This window comes from Bombus vancouverensis, chromosome 14, assembly GCF_051014615.1.
Source record: "Bombus vancouverensis nearcticus chromosome 14, iyBomVanc1_principal, whole genome shotgun sequence".
NCBI classification, from domain to species: Eukaryota; Metazoa; Arthropoda; class Insecta; order Hymenoptera; family Apidae; genus Bombus; species Bombus vancouverensis.
This window is the reverse complement of record NC_134924.1, coordinates 1086864-1102485: the sequence shown is the minus strand read 5'-3', so window position 1 is coordinate 1102485 and position 15622 is coordinate 1086864. Positions and strand designations below refer to the sequence as shown.

Genomic DNA, 15622 nt, shown 5'->3' with positions numbered 1-15622 from the left:
ATGTTTAAAAAATAGTAAAATTAAAAATTTTGATCTAAACGTGGTTCAGGCGATAGAAGAATGTATAAAGAATATTCGTACCAAATTTCAAATAAACCGGTTCATTAGAACTTGAGATATCGTGCATGCCAACTCGAGAAAAACGCGTTTAAAGTTTTGAGACAAGTTTCCGGTAATTTTACTCATAGAATGGTATAGCATACTTATATATTTTTAATCGGCGATTCCTGCTCCATACAAGAAACCTTCCTCTACTTCAAAATGCTTATTCTCCGAAGTTCTTTCATGGAGACGAGCAGTCCTGGCTTCCTCTTGATGCCTCTGAAGCTCGGAGTTCAGAGCGCTCGATGCGAACTTCGTCTCGCCTGACTGCGAACGCATGAGCTTCTGGGTCAATCGTGATTCCCATGACACTTAAGATTTTTAATATGGGTGTAAAACCTTCATTAAAAATACATACTGCGAGGAAAGTGGAAATTTGAATTGTCTGCGTTCCTGCATGGATGTGCTTCGGAGCAAAAGTGCATATTAACGAATTTAACGATTCGTTATTATTTTGGGTTTCAGAACCCAAACATCGTCCCAATAAAGTATCAGTTGATAAGCTTTCATAAATTGGTTTTATTACTTTTAAAACATCGTCATTTAGAGGAGGACTTTCATGGTCAAATTCGTCAATAGTGCCGTCGGCCACAGCTTTTTGCCACTTGCACCAACTAGATGAATCAGGTGGACAATTCATGTGTTGAGGATTCTTGTTGGTTGAGATTTTATTGAGTTGCCCACACATCTCTCTTCATGTCTTCAATTGAATCTGGATTTCGACGAATTGCCAAGCCATAATATAAAGATAATTCATTGATAACCTCATCAGTGAGTTTACCAGGGCCTTTGCCGCCAATACCTTTATTATCCTTTTTTGCTTTACGCAACCGTGCACCCATACGCTTTCGAACATGCCCAACACACTCCTTTTTTTTCTACTATCTGGTCATCATCGTAGGGGTTAATATGAAGAATGCCTTTGAAAATTTTTGAGTCACCACCTCCAATGTATCGGACATATTCAGCATTATGCTTGGCTTCCGACCTTTCAAACATTTCAACAATTGCGTCAATCTCCATTTTTCCGGCGCTTCCCTTATGATTTATGGTACAAGATTCCTCATGCTCTTCATACCAATCTTCATAAGCCTTGATGTCGTAATTTTTTTTGTGTTTCTTTGGCAAAAATTAGATTTTACTATGGTATCAACAACTTTTTTACTGTATTTACCAACGAGTATAGTAACACCAAAGAGAGAATTGAATCTTCTTTTTTCCAGGTTCCATCGCCGGAAACAGTAAAATGGTTGGGATTAGCTGTAGGATCAGACTCTAATATTAATTCCTTTTCTTCTTTTACGGCTTTTGAAATAATTTGATCGTAAACTGCTAAAGCGGCCACGTATAAATTGTTAAGACAGCTATAATATGCGTCAATGGTCAAGCCTTGGCAAATGTCCATCATACTACGAAATATGTTGATAGCTTGTCTTGTAACTCCTAACAATCTCATAGCTACTACAAGTCTACGATTCACTTGAAATGCTTTATTGATAAAAGGCGATGACTGAATATACCGTACTTCCTCACACTCACGTTGTATAGCAATTTTAAACCCTAACCCACGAGCAGCTGTACGAGAAAACTTAATATCTTTCTTACATGTAGAACACAGAATTAACGATGAAAGTGTGGTAAAAACAGAGAAAAATTCTAAAATACAATAGCCGTAATTATTATTAATTAAAACTTCTTCATCTTGCGAACTTTTCAATTTCGCTGCAGATGCACTAGTGAAACTGGTTTCTTCTTCTACGGTAAATTGGTTACCGGAAAATCTTCTCTTCTTCGGTCTGCATGCCCGTTTAGAGCTGAATTTTGAATGTTTTTTATCCATTTTACTTTAAAGTCTCAATATACAAAACAACTTTTACTTTAAATATTTATAAAACGTTGTCAGAGTTAGCACGTACAGGTTGCTTGAAGGCTGGCTCAAAACTAGCTTGAAATAAATACTAAGACGAAAAGATTCCGACAAAATACATTTCTATGACCTTGAATGAAAAATACCGTAAATAGGGATAAAATACAGCAAAGATTTTATGAGGGTTTTCATACGTAGGTACACGGGCAGCGTCTACCGTCTACTGCTCATTTGTCCCGGTCGGACTGGAGCAAATGCCGCGTCATAAAAATGGCTCTAACTCATAAAATAATTGAAATTTTGAAAAATTCTTTTAAGGGCATATTCTTGAATGTCTAAATTTTGGAAACAAAAAAAAATTTTTTCGATTTTTTCAAATTTCTAGACTAGAATACCCCCTTAATTAGTGAACTCATAATTGGTGAATGTTGGTAAAGCGTTACGACATTAAAATGCATAATTATTTCAGCACGAATCGCATTCGATTTCTCCAATCTCATCTGTTATTATGGGACCTAGCTAGAAATTCGCCGAACGTGTTATATAAGGAAAATACTCAGCATATAATCGGAAGAATTTGAATTTAATAGAAAATTATAATTTGATGCAAATAATAAAAATAATCCGACGTAGAGTGGCGATCTCGACGTTTAAAGAATAATTCTGAACAGAATCTCCCAGAGAATATAAAGGAATAAATAAATGAATTAAAAACGAAGTATTTTCGAGTATCGCTAGAAACAGAGTAGAATAAATTGACTGAATAAATTTGAACCAGACATTGCAAGCGCATTTATTAATATTTCTAGAGTTCTACTTCTCCAGTTACATCAAAGATATGTTATTCGTTATGGAAGAATAATCGATATTATTTAATTATTCATATACAAATACGAATACGAATTCATTTTCCTTTGCCAACGAATATTATTTAACTACGACAACATTACGATTAGAACTACAAACAACCAAGATATAAAATTCGTACTAAAAAACATCAAAGTGAAAAGCATATAAAAAAATATACAATCCGAAAAAGCAACCTTTCCATAAATTTTACAAGTCCATTCAAACCTCTAAAAATGCACTGTTGTGAAATTGCAACATTTCTTTGAAAAATCCCGAATTGTTTATTTCGACGATTCCAGCGATTCCAGTATTAAAACAAATAATAATTATTTCGTCACAAATCGTATTCGATTTCAGCGATCTCGCTGGTCGTTACTGGGTCACGTATTCGGGATCCAGTTTGGAATTCGCGTTAGCTATAAATACGGCAAACGATAAGCACACTCGTAATTCGTTATCGGCCGCTGCCGATGCTATTTCAGCAAAGGTTTCGAAAGATTCGGGCGCACCTTCCATCTCGATGACATTGGAACGCAGGGTTATCGTCAAATGAGGCACGGGCGCGGATACATTTGGCGTACTTCCGCAACACGTTGCCAGTACGATGGAAATAATACCGGACATTTTTCCCCAGCGACGCGACATCGATGAACCAATTTTTTTCACGTGCGCCGTGTAAAATACGACAGAGGGCTGCGCGCAGACCCGGATATTGGAATTTTCGGTGGTTGTCCCACGCTGACCGGCCAACAACCATGAAAGCACAGTAGATAGAGATGCGACGAACCGTGTGATCTGGCCTGGTTGCTCCACTAGATCGAAACCTCCTCGTAAATGATCGCTGGTCCGCTCTATGTACATAGACCGCTTCTGCAAGATTTCAGGCCAGCTCGTAATTGACGATTGCAGAAGTAATATGTGATACGGCTTTGTTGAATTTTTAATTTTGTTGAAAAAAGTGTACTTCAATATGTAACACACTCTTAAAAGGAGAAACAGTTTATTAAGCCTGAGGTGTGTATGTGTTGTCCGTGATACTTGTAGCTGCTGGCTGTAGATGTCGCTGCTGGGATACTGCTACTTTCTTCTAATTTAGATGCGTGGAAGAAAAATAGGACTATGGGCGCCGGGATTCGAACCCGGGTCCCGAACACGTTCGTAACCTAAGGCGCTAACCACTGCGCTACCGTCGTCCGGTAGAAGTTAGTGTCGAGTGGCCGTATTTGTTGTCAAGTGCCGCCACAAGCCAAAAGATTTTGTTTCAAAAGTTTAAGTATAAAGAAGAATATTATATATTGTTACATATAATATTATATATTATATAAAGATAAAAAAAGCAAATCTTTTTCAAGGAGATCTCATCGTTTAAATTAAGTTTTGGTAATATGTGATTTACAAGGTAAATCTTATTCTTTCGCTTATCTTCTCCCTATTTCTTCCTGTAATATATTTCATGGCACATAGATGCAGGTCATAGTATTCCCAATAGAACAGATCGAATTACACGCTTAATTTCCGAGTCAGCCATCGGCGCTCTTACACCAGTATGCATGGAAAAGTTGGCTCGAGCGTAGCTGGCGTAATTACAGGGCAGACGGTGGGATATGCGTAGAACCGCCGAGTGTCCATCGTATTTTAACGGTCGACGGACTGTTTTAATATTATATTATTAAAAAATGGGGCGTTGGAAATCCTCCTTTTATTGTTTCTTCTTTGACGTGGAAATTCATGGGGAAATTGGTAATTATTGGTGAAACCAGGTATGCGTCCGCTTTGATTAACGCCAGTTCTTTGCTTTGTTCGAGGCAATTTCTCTCCTTAGACGGGATAAATTAAGGAGTAAATTAGCATGAGTATCAAACTCTTTAATAGATATTAAGTTCCGATTCAAACATCATTCAGAGATCTTCACTTTCTATTATTTCATTTCTATGCACTTTCGTCGATTTAAATATGACAGGTACAACGTTTCACATTTTTCGTGTCGTTATTTAATAAGATTTGTAACTAACGAATAAGTCAAAATTATCTATCATCTTCTTTCTTCATTCCAAGTAACTTTCATCCAGTAATGATTTAGAGTTTCCAGTTCAAATCTTATTTACAGGTAACTCGAAAAATTGACGAGTGTTGCTCAACGATCTCAGATGACATTTCAAATTGTCATTTACATTTATTCTCGCACAATTTATCTCTCCTACGCCGTACACGCACTATTCCGAGGAATAGAGAATACGATTAAGAAAGGGAGCTTCGAGATCTTAATTCCAACGTCAAACTTCGTTTCGCCGGTGCCATGGATAACGTTCTAGCTGCTTCTTCTAGATAATCCCTGGCAAAAGTCGAACGTCGACAAGATCGTTGCTAAGCAGTTTAGAGGGAGAAGTTCTCAGTACGGACGAGTTGCAGTTGTTCTCAAAGATCACGACCCGTTTTATCTCCATTCGTGTTTATCTTGTGACTTTCGCGCGCTCCTTCTTTGTTTCGTTTGTTATCCACCGGCGAACATCGAACAGTGGCGAAAATCAACTATTGGGGCATTAACATTACAGGAAACCCGAAAATCCATCGATTCTGAGAATATTGTAGCAACGTCCCGAAGGATGCGCCAAATTTCTATGTGCAAAAAGCTTTCATAAAGCGAAACGATGATATTTGCGGCTTCTTCTTCACGACCGTCTCCATTCTGTTTGCGACTATCGTCGCGATTTTAACCCGGAAACGGTTCGATCAGCCACGATTCTATCGCTCCCCTTTTGTTAACTCGCTCACTTGCACGCCATTTTGTTTGCACTTTTATAGAGAAGTATCACCTCACGATGGTCGAGTAAAGGTTTCCTAGGAAAATGGGTTTATTCGTTCAGATTTAAGAAGATGCGATTTTATGTTTACGATGAAAAGCTTATACATATAAAGAAGCCGGTTCTTTTTATTACTGAAAAAGGGAGAACTCTGGGTGAGGTGTTAATACCATAAAATTGTAAACTATACGAATGTCCATATACTTTGTGCGCGGCTTCATTTTTGGACTTGTTATAACTTCATTCGTGATCGACTTCGTATTGGGTCTTTTCTGACGCTTCAATTTGTTTCTCGCTCTTCAAAGTCGCGACACGTCCGACACGTATTTCACTGCAACGGAACAGTCGCACCCAATGTAGCAGTAATAAATATATTATTGAAAGAACTACGAGTATAACGTTACGCTGATCCATCCACATGTCGTGCTTCAAACGTTAATTAAATTTGCCACGGATGTCTCTAATCTTGGTCGACGACAAAAGAATTAGTGGCAAAGTAATCGATTATAATAAAACAAATGCTCTTATAGTATCGTACTTATTTCTGTACTATCGCATTACATTGTAGTATATTTCGTATCTTAGTAAAAGTACATAATAGTATATATCGTGTAAATATATAAACCAGTATATATCGTATCGTTGCAAAATGACAAATTGCGTCATCGATAATGGCTTTCGGTAACCAAAACCAATTTCCGGTTACCAATATCGGTTACCAATGATCAAAAAATATCCTCATCACCTATAATGGTAATTTGTAACCAACATCAATTTCCATCGATAATGGTCACAGCTAAGCAAAAAAATTTATTGTGTAATGGCTATTCTTACCGAAAATCACTTAAACCAAGATATTACTTCTTATACGATAACTTTTTTAATTTTGAGAAGTGTTTAGGCAAGTACTCTCTATCGTTCACTTGATCACCTATCTTTGCGATCGTGTTGGATCTATCAGTCCAACCCAATAACCAATCTCATGCGCATTCTTTTCTTTCTTTTCATCTCTGTATTATACGTGTGGTTAATTGACGATACCTCCACATCTTTTAGTATATACGCGTCCATCAAATCCATAACGTAATGCGCTTCGTTTCAAAAATATAATTCGTGCGATTAACAAACCATCGATAAATATTTACGTGGTGCAATGGATCGAGACGAAAAGGAGGTGGAAGCGACCCTCGTTCTGAAGTGATCGCCACTTGGCGTCGAACTCGTGCTTCATTACCAGTGAATTCAGTGCCGGAGGCTTAATCCACGTCTGAGCAGCTTTTTATCCAACGATCGCAAGGCTTTTTTGTACCATGCCATCGGGTGGCCTGAAAGGATCGTTGAATATCGTTATTAATGAGAGTAATTAGGAGGCTAATTTGTATTGGATTCAGGGTGCAGTTCCATGGCCGAGTTTGTAAACCGTACACTCTCTCCACTGTCGTATCGTAAAAGAGTTAATTGCGGTTTTATTGGATCATCGGATCTTGCGCGCTCATTACATGGATTTAGACGACGTATCAGTTTTATTAGGGTCTTTTACTCGGGGCTTATTGGTCAACGATGTTTATTAAATTTTCAGGCTCCTTTTTATAATTTCTCCGATATTTCATTGAAAGAAAAGATTCGGGAAAGTTTTCCTCTTGTATCGAATTTTTTTTAACCAGCGACAAAAATGATTTTTTATTCGTTATTAATAAAAAAAAAACGTATCTTTTCTGGGTGATTCCGTATAATCGACATAACGCACTGTAATCTGAGACTTTTATCGAAAACAAATACATATATCATTTGGTTAATTGCTATCTTACAACTCATTCTACCGAGTGATAGAAAGAGAGCTTTTCAATCATTTTGAAAGAGTTTCTAGAAAGTAATGGTATATTTCGCGTACGTTCTTAATCGATCACAAGCTATATGAATCGCGTAACGGGTTAACCTACCATTGAAAATGTATTACAATAAAGTAGTTCAGCATCGATATTCGATAGACCAAAGGTTTCGCTTCCACGTCATCTATTTGGTATTCAACATTCATGGCGTTATTACTTCCATATTTGTTTCCTGAGAATCTATTACACAAAATCATCGTTTCTGTTCTCCTTCCCACTTCGTATTCTTTCCCTAGTTTTCCGAAAAAAATTCCAAATTCTTGACATTCGAAAAAGAAGATTTGAAACTTTCTGTAGCAGAATTTAATCGATTTGACTATTGGTTAATCGGTATTAGGCCATTACACGACGAATCAATCGCTATTGTACTCGGTGTTTTCGATTTTGTCCATTTTCAACTATGTTGTTATCTATACGAAGATAGAGGGTTAACCCATTAGCTTTCTTATCCGAGAAATTCTCCTGTACGCGTCGGTCCGCGTCCTTTAAATTTCATTGTTCGATTCATGGATTTACAGTGATCTTTTTGTTCTTACGTTTATTACATACAATTCTTCAAAATGTAACATTCCGTGGAAAGTTCTATTACATATCTGTAATATTTAAAGGAAAAACGAAGTGATTTGGATTCGAAGTTGGTATGACATCGATTTTCACATTGAAATGCGTTTAAACAATAACACAACTCATTACGAGGAATTATTAAAATTTGTGTAACATATGTTTTAACATCTATTGTTAAACTGCAGCTCTTTTACACTTATTTTGTGCAAAAATGTACAATATGCCAAAACGTAGAAGAATATTCAAACTGAAATGCTTATTATAATCTCGAACTATCAATGGATCAAGCCATCATTTTATTTTGGTTTCGAAATTATTTGATAGATATAAAACCACAAAATTTCGCCAATTTTGTTCGATTCTCGCGAGAAACTTTCATCTTCGCAACTATCCAATTGCGAAACTTGGTGGCAAAATTCGTCAAAAACGATAGACTTAGACGGTAGAGACTTAATAATAATTGTACTATGCTTTTTCTTTCCAACTTGACGAGGTATTTTTCGTAAAACGTAGATTCCTTTGGGGACAGACTCTTGTTCTTCGTTTTCCAAAGCAACTCGTCTCCTTTCATCAGACAACTCCCGGAAAGCGAGGGCTTCGGCTTGTCGACGCAACAAGTTTCGAGCAACTTCCGTTTCACCGCGCCCACGATGAAAAGGAAAACGACCGACAGACACTACTTTACACCCGGTTAAACTCATTCAATCGGGCTTGAGGAGCTTCGCGATCCTCTGAATGCGGTAGGTCCACGCTTGTAAACAACCAAGGGAATGATGATCTCTGGAAACGCGAATTAAACTTTGTCTCGTGCTTTGCAGTAGCAGCTTGAATTTTCTTAAAAGTATTCTAAGTAGAGAGACACTTCCACTTTCGTCGCTTAAGTCTGTCCCTCGATTTTTAAATTGAATTTATTCCTTGATATTGGATCGATATAACGGTAAAAAATCAATCTAACGAAACGATATATAGTTGACGTATAAATTTACAATTTTTTCATCGGCAATAAAACATTGAAATTTCTGTACATTTAAATACAAGATTATTCAAATGATTGCAATAAAATTACAGAAGTATATTTTTTTTACGTTCGTTAATTTCTAGGTTTTAAATAATCACGAGAAACTGCGATCAATTACAATTTTTATTCTTGTACGAAAACTGTCCATTCATAATTTCCATCTAACGTTATTTCCTCTCTTTTATTACTGTACGTAATTATGTTGCAAGAACGTACATAAAAAGAAATCACGCTGAGAAAGAAATTCTGTGTATTTTTGCACCTCTGAATTTCTCGTAAATGGACAAACCTTCGCAAACAGATAATACAAATTTACAGTAATCCTCGATACTCTTCTGAATTCGTATAGTCACTAACATGTAACTGTGTCACAAGCCCTCACGCAAAAACAAGTCCCATCGTGAAAGCAATTTTTGTGTATATTTTGTACCTCTAAATTTCCCATAAATGCACGAACCTCCTGAGATAGATAATAAAAATTCATAATAATTCTCAACGCTTTTCTCGCCTCAGGATAAATAATACGAAATTCTGCTACAACGTTGTGCGCAAGTAAGGACGTTAACAGAAATGCACGAATCCTACGTGGCTCATTCTGTCGGATACGTGCATCCAGCTTGAGAGTCCACTTTGCCGCGTGAAACGCAAAAAGAAACCCCGTCGAAACAGAACGAGCCAGATGGATAAAAAGTTGCCGGGTTTAATGGCCGGTCGGGGCTCTCGCAGCGCGAGCAACGACAGTGGCTGTCGACTGCTTAACATGGATCGATAGTCGGTTTCGAAGTCTCTGCAGCAGCGGTTACTTTCTCCCGTGTTGGTCAGCGTGCAATTAATCACGTTGACGTTCGTTCGACTTCTATGGACGCGACCGGTACTTTCTGTGAAAACGTTGTCAAGTCTTTTAAGTTGGGAAAATATATCGTCACTGCTCCACCAACGAGCATGCATCAGCAAGAACAGCGATTTGTTAGATCCTTTTTTGCCCCTGTCCAAACGACCTGTACGGACAGAAACGTTGTTATCATGCTGTATCGCTACTTGAATTTAGTTAAATTGGCCAACAAAAATTTCAACGATCTATTTTTAAGATGCATACAGTGGCTGCAAAAAATATTTGCACAATATTGTTTTTATTACATATAACACTTGCATATTAATTAATTAAGTCCTCGTATATTATCATTAAATTTTATATCATTCAGTTAGGAGTACTTTTATACGACTACACAGATTTTATGCTATGAAAATGAAATGTGAAGCCTGGTAAAAACTCGTTTCACTAGATAATAAGAGAATCCGCATATACATTTCGTGGTCACTGTACAATGTACTTATTTTAGTAATTACGAAGCTCAGTAGAAATGATTTTCTAAATATGCTATTACAGATAAGTATTCTTATATAACATCATTGAATTTGTTTCAGTATCATCCATAATATTACTTTTCGTTTTTCTTTCATTAAGATTTCATGATTTGAAATAAGGCGTTAATAGCATATATGACAGTATATATAGGCCTTCCGTGTCGCTATATGACACCTTGTTAATGTCTCTGCCTCATCTTACTAGTGTCATACTCTTCTAGTCACAGATTGGTCCCTTCCCGTAATTAAAAATCTATTAGTCAAGCGAAGGATTACATTTGAGCTTGGGGCGGACGTTCTCTCCAGATCGGCTACGTCATTCTTTCTCTTCACAGCTCTTATATAAACTCTTATCTCGTACTCTTCTATTCTTTTTGCACTTCCTTCTTCCACAACTCTCGTTAGTAAAATTAATCGGTGTTCCCTGCTTCCATTTTCAAATTACTTACCAGCAAAATCTTCCATCTGGAATGTGGCTCTACTTTAACATACGTAGTGTGACGTGTTTCTGAAGTCGTGAAAATATTTCCGTACATGATTTATGTTCGTGACTTTTTTTTGCATCTATTAACGTTTCACTGTTTGGGTCACATCAATTGACGTACTGAAAGCTTACGTTACGTATCAGGGAAATTCAATTCACATTTGATGCAAAATATTCACATTGCGATATTCTAAAATTGCAATAGTCAAAGTAGAACATTGTATAATTGAAATATTCGAATTGCAACTGTGAAAACTGTAAATATACGCTTTGCGATGCTTAAGAATTGAAATATTTACCTTGCAATATTTCTAAATTGAAACGTTCACGTTGTAATATTGTGAAATTGGAATATTCATACTGGAATATCGTGAAACTGACATGTCCAGATTGTAATATTGAAAATTTTTAATATTCACTTGGAAATGTCTAAAAATTCAAATATTTATATTACTATGTTGTAAAATTGGAATACTTACATTAGAATGTCGTAAAATTGAACTATCCACATTGCAACTTTGCAAATTTTAAATATTCATTTTGCAATGAGTTGAATTTGAAATATTCACATTCCAATATTTTAGAATTGAAACGATCACGCAATGTTCCGCTTTGAAATCGAAATATGCATAATGTACTGTTTTAAAATTAAAATATTCACACTGCGATACTTAAAAATTGATGCATTCGCATTGCAACAATATTTTTGATTGAAATGCCAATTGCTTTATCGTCAAAGTATTAAGGTCTCCTGTTCTAACGTGAAGAAAAATTGGTACTTTGCGACAGCTACCGAGTCAGCATGATGCAAGTTCGTGAGGACTCCAATCGTGTAAACCTGGCGCATTGGCAACCGTAGTCGTCGTCGGTTTATACGTACGTGGATCGAAGATAAAATTTTATCGGCCGATAAATCGACAGAGACGCGCCTGGGAACGCGTGCTACGCAGAAATCTAAGGATCGAATCGCGGAACAGTCGTTTCTAATTTATTTCTTCTGAAGGAAAATGGCTTACGGGGATCATCCGAACGATGTTACAGCTCTGAAGCACGTGAACTTTCTCTTTTCTTTTCATTCATACATTTTTTCTTATGACGTAAATTAAAAGTCAGACGTTGTTCAACTTCACGTAAAATTTGTACGACGAATTTCGTACGACTTTCAAGATTTCCAATTCAGCAGAAAGTTTTCTTTTATATTCGAGTATCTTCTTGGAAAAACATGTCGTTTTTTTTTTATCGTCGAGGACTCTAACGTTGGAAAGTTTCAGGTTCGAACGAGCTTGAAATTTTTCAAACGCAAGCAAACTTTGACACGCTGCAAGAGAAACTCGAAATATCCAGGAACGGGAACCCCCGTCTGTATTCTCATGTTACATAAATTCGAATTTAGTTTTCACCCTCGCGCTAGCACTGTTTTCTTTGTTTCGCTGTTTTTCTTTATTGTTTTACAGTACAGTGAGACTTCTACATGTACAGGCGGTTGGTTACAAGTTGCCTTTGTAGATAGTACAAAACATTACATTCGTACATTACGTAAGAATGTACGTTGTATTTGTCTATGACATACATATAATATAATCTATAAATTATAACAAAGCTGATAATAAAATAAGATCAAGGTTTCCATACTCAGCAAAAAGTAACAGAAGAAATAATAACAAATAATTAGGAGGGTTCCTCGTCTACCTCGAATTACCATAAGTAGTAATAAGAAAAATTATGTGAATATTTGTAGGCTCTTTCTTGGATATTTGTTATGTTGTATTTAATCTTTTTCTTCTTATGCTAATGTAATGATACGGTTACAGCTTACTACAGCTTATATGACGAGATGAATTGAGATGAATGACGTATGCAAATGTTGTAATATAACGTTACTGTGCTAAGCTATTATTAATCTTCTGAACACACGTCAGGAGACTACTAACTGTCCATCGCTGGAATTGTAAATTTGAAATTTTCTTTTAAAATAAAAATTGTAATTGATCATCCATTTTTTACTTTGATTTGGAAGCTGGGAACCAACAACTACAATACATAAATAGGATTACTAATATAGTGATGCAGAAATAAGGTAAGACAATGAACTTTCGTACGTTCGCGGGGAGACGCGATCTCGAAGAAACGCGCCAACGGGAGTAGTTGATTGAAGATAACACTGATATTAACAGGTTATTATATATTTTAACTTATCCAACAATTTCAGTGTATACAAGATTGCGTATGTGAAGTGACAACTACGAACGAGTACGACCTGAGACTCCTTTCGTGTTGACGATGATGATGAATGTGATCGGCTTGTAGGTTCTTACTGGGCTTCTGCCCCTTAATGTTCTTTGCACTGGCCTTTGACTGGTTCTTGACTTAGACTGACTGAGATTTTGACTGAATATAGTCTAGAGCGCAAGGAGAAGAAGTAGACTTGACCCTCCTGATGATACAGGCTGGATGTAAGTGAATGTTCTGTAGTTCCGAGAACAAATCTAGAGGGTTGAAGTGTTTAACACTGGATATAGACTCGATGTAAAACTCGATGTAAAACTCGATGTATAACTCGATGTATAACTCGATGTATAACTCGATATAGACTTGGTGTAAGACTGACTTGTCGCTTTTATGTTATTACGGAAGAAAGCTCGGTGTGGGTGTGCCCTTTGAACGAAGAACGCGGATTCGTTGTTCACACTTTTCGTTAGGAAAGTGATGGTAACGATCCGCGATGCCGATTGGTTATGACCCACGTTAGTGCCTGAAGGTATGAGGGGGAAGCCTCCTACCAACATGACTCGTGGGTGACCTTGTTCATGGGAAAAACCAGCTTTTTTGTTAGACAAATATTCCTTGACGGTTGGACACTCAAGGACGTCGCACGGACCATTTCACGCGACGTAACAGATAGTATTAAACAAACAAAATAATTAAATTGCTATGTATGAATGTGTGTTCGACTTGTAAATTATATGGTGTGTGGACGACCAATCGTAGAATTTTCTGTTCAATTTCTTCCAACCATAATTATAACAGTTCCATTGTATCCTCTTTTATCCTTCGCAAGTGAGAAATATGCTTTTTAGAAATAGAAGATCGTAGATGAAGAGATTAGCTAAATTGCTAGACACTTCATATCTTAATTTTGTTGTATCGAATGGTGAATGTATTTTTGGACTCATTTGAATAATTCGAACTGCACGAAACACGTGATAGCAGAGCACGATTTCGCACAACCACTAGCCGGTTTCGTAATTCTATCGATTAGTTAGTAGCACGATGATATTTCTCGACGAAGTACATGTAGTAGTTCAATAGTAACTAGGTATCAAGATTGACGTGTCAATTTATTGCGCCCGCGATACATGACGTGAACGTCAAAACAATTATCTGCGTTGAAACATATAGAACACCTGACAAAATTAAACAGTTTAATCTGTATGAGAGTTGCGAATTCTCATCTACCGTAAATGCAATTCGTCGTGATCGCGTTTCCAGTTATCACTAGAAAATTCATACAGTCTCATGTTATACTACATGCCTCGGGAAAAAGCTAATCGTTTCAAACATTCGTTTATTCTCCAATAAACTAATTTTTCTTATCGCATTTATACTTCATAAGACTTCTTTTGAATTAGTAATCTACTTTAATTAAACGGAAGTGAGTTATTTATTGATTCAATATTATATTATTATTATGTAAACTATATCTACATTTAGCGTACGTTATAGGGTTAGAATAACTATTCCTAAAATAAGAAAAGATATATTAAGCAAAGTAAAGTCTGATACATGATAAAGTATTGTTATTATTATTATTATATTATTACATCTGTTGTTTAATTTACAAAAAATTTCCTATTATTTCGGGTAATTTAACCTATTGTCAATCTTCATAGTTAATATATTTCAATTCTGTTTCATTATGGACCCATTAAAATTTCGAAATATTTTACGTAACGCATAAAATATGCTAAGTGTTCAAATACTTTTGTGAGCCTGCTTATAGGGAATTAATGATTACAATTATGGGCGAATATTGATCGTGTATTAAAGGTAAAGTAACGAGTTACTGGAAAGTTCATGTAATTTTCATACTTGTTTCAAATTTTACCAATTTAATTATAACAGTAAAGTTTCACAACGATGTCAATGAAATTTCGAAATACGCTCGTAATATATTTCTAAAACTCTACCTACGATCGTTCCAATATTTTCATCAGCCACTGTGTATCACGCGTTAAAGTCAGAATGAGCTTTCAGCGAAATTATTCGAACTCGCAATCGAGAACGAGAACGAGGCCACGCGTGCCATCGTCTGAGCATCTCGAAGCGTAAGAACGACCAGAAACAATGGTCCATCGTCGCCGACGTCGATATCATCGCGAGTTCATCGAGAAATGCGACACGATCATGGGACGAGAAATAATCGTAATGTTGGTTGCCGTGTTCGGCACTGTGGACATTCTGAAGAGGTGGAAGTAGGGCGTGACGTTGGATGGCGATGGACTGATTTTCCACCGAAAATCGCGGTCGACCCGATTCCGAACCCGTCACAGGGCCGAATCGTTGTGCAATATTCAGCCGCGCCTTGTAGCGTTGCTCACTGCCGCGGGACAACGCGCGACTGTAACGAACCCTTCGCAATTAACGCGCGGTAATGTGACTTGTTGCGACAATAAATCATTCCTC

At 36.8% G+C, this 15622-nt stretch overlaps 1 protein-coding gene and 1 pseudogene across 5 annotated transcripts in view; one reads left to right on the top strand and one right to left on the bottom strand.

Annotated features, from left to right (window-relative positions):
- The window catches only part of LOC117158163 (pikachurin), a 262596-nt gene that overhangs the window by 33136 nt on the left and 213838 nt on the right, over positions 1 to 15622 (top strand). The gene's annotated exons all lie outside the window — the stretch shown is intronic.
- On the bottom strand, positions 214 to 1942 carry LOC143303580 (uncharacterized; annotated as a pseudogene).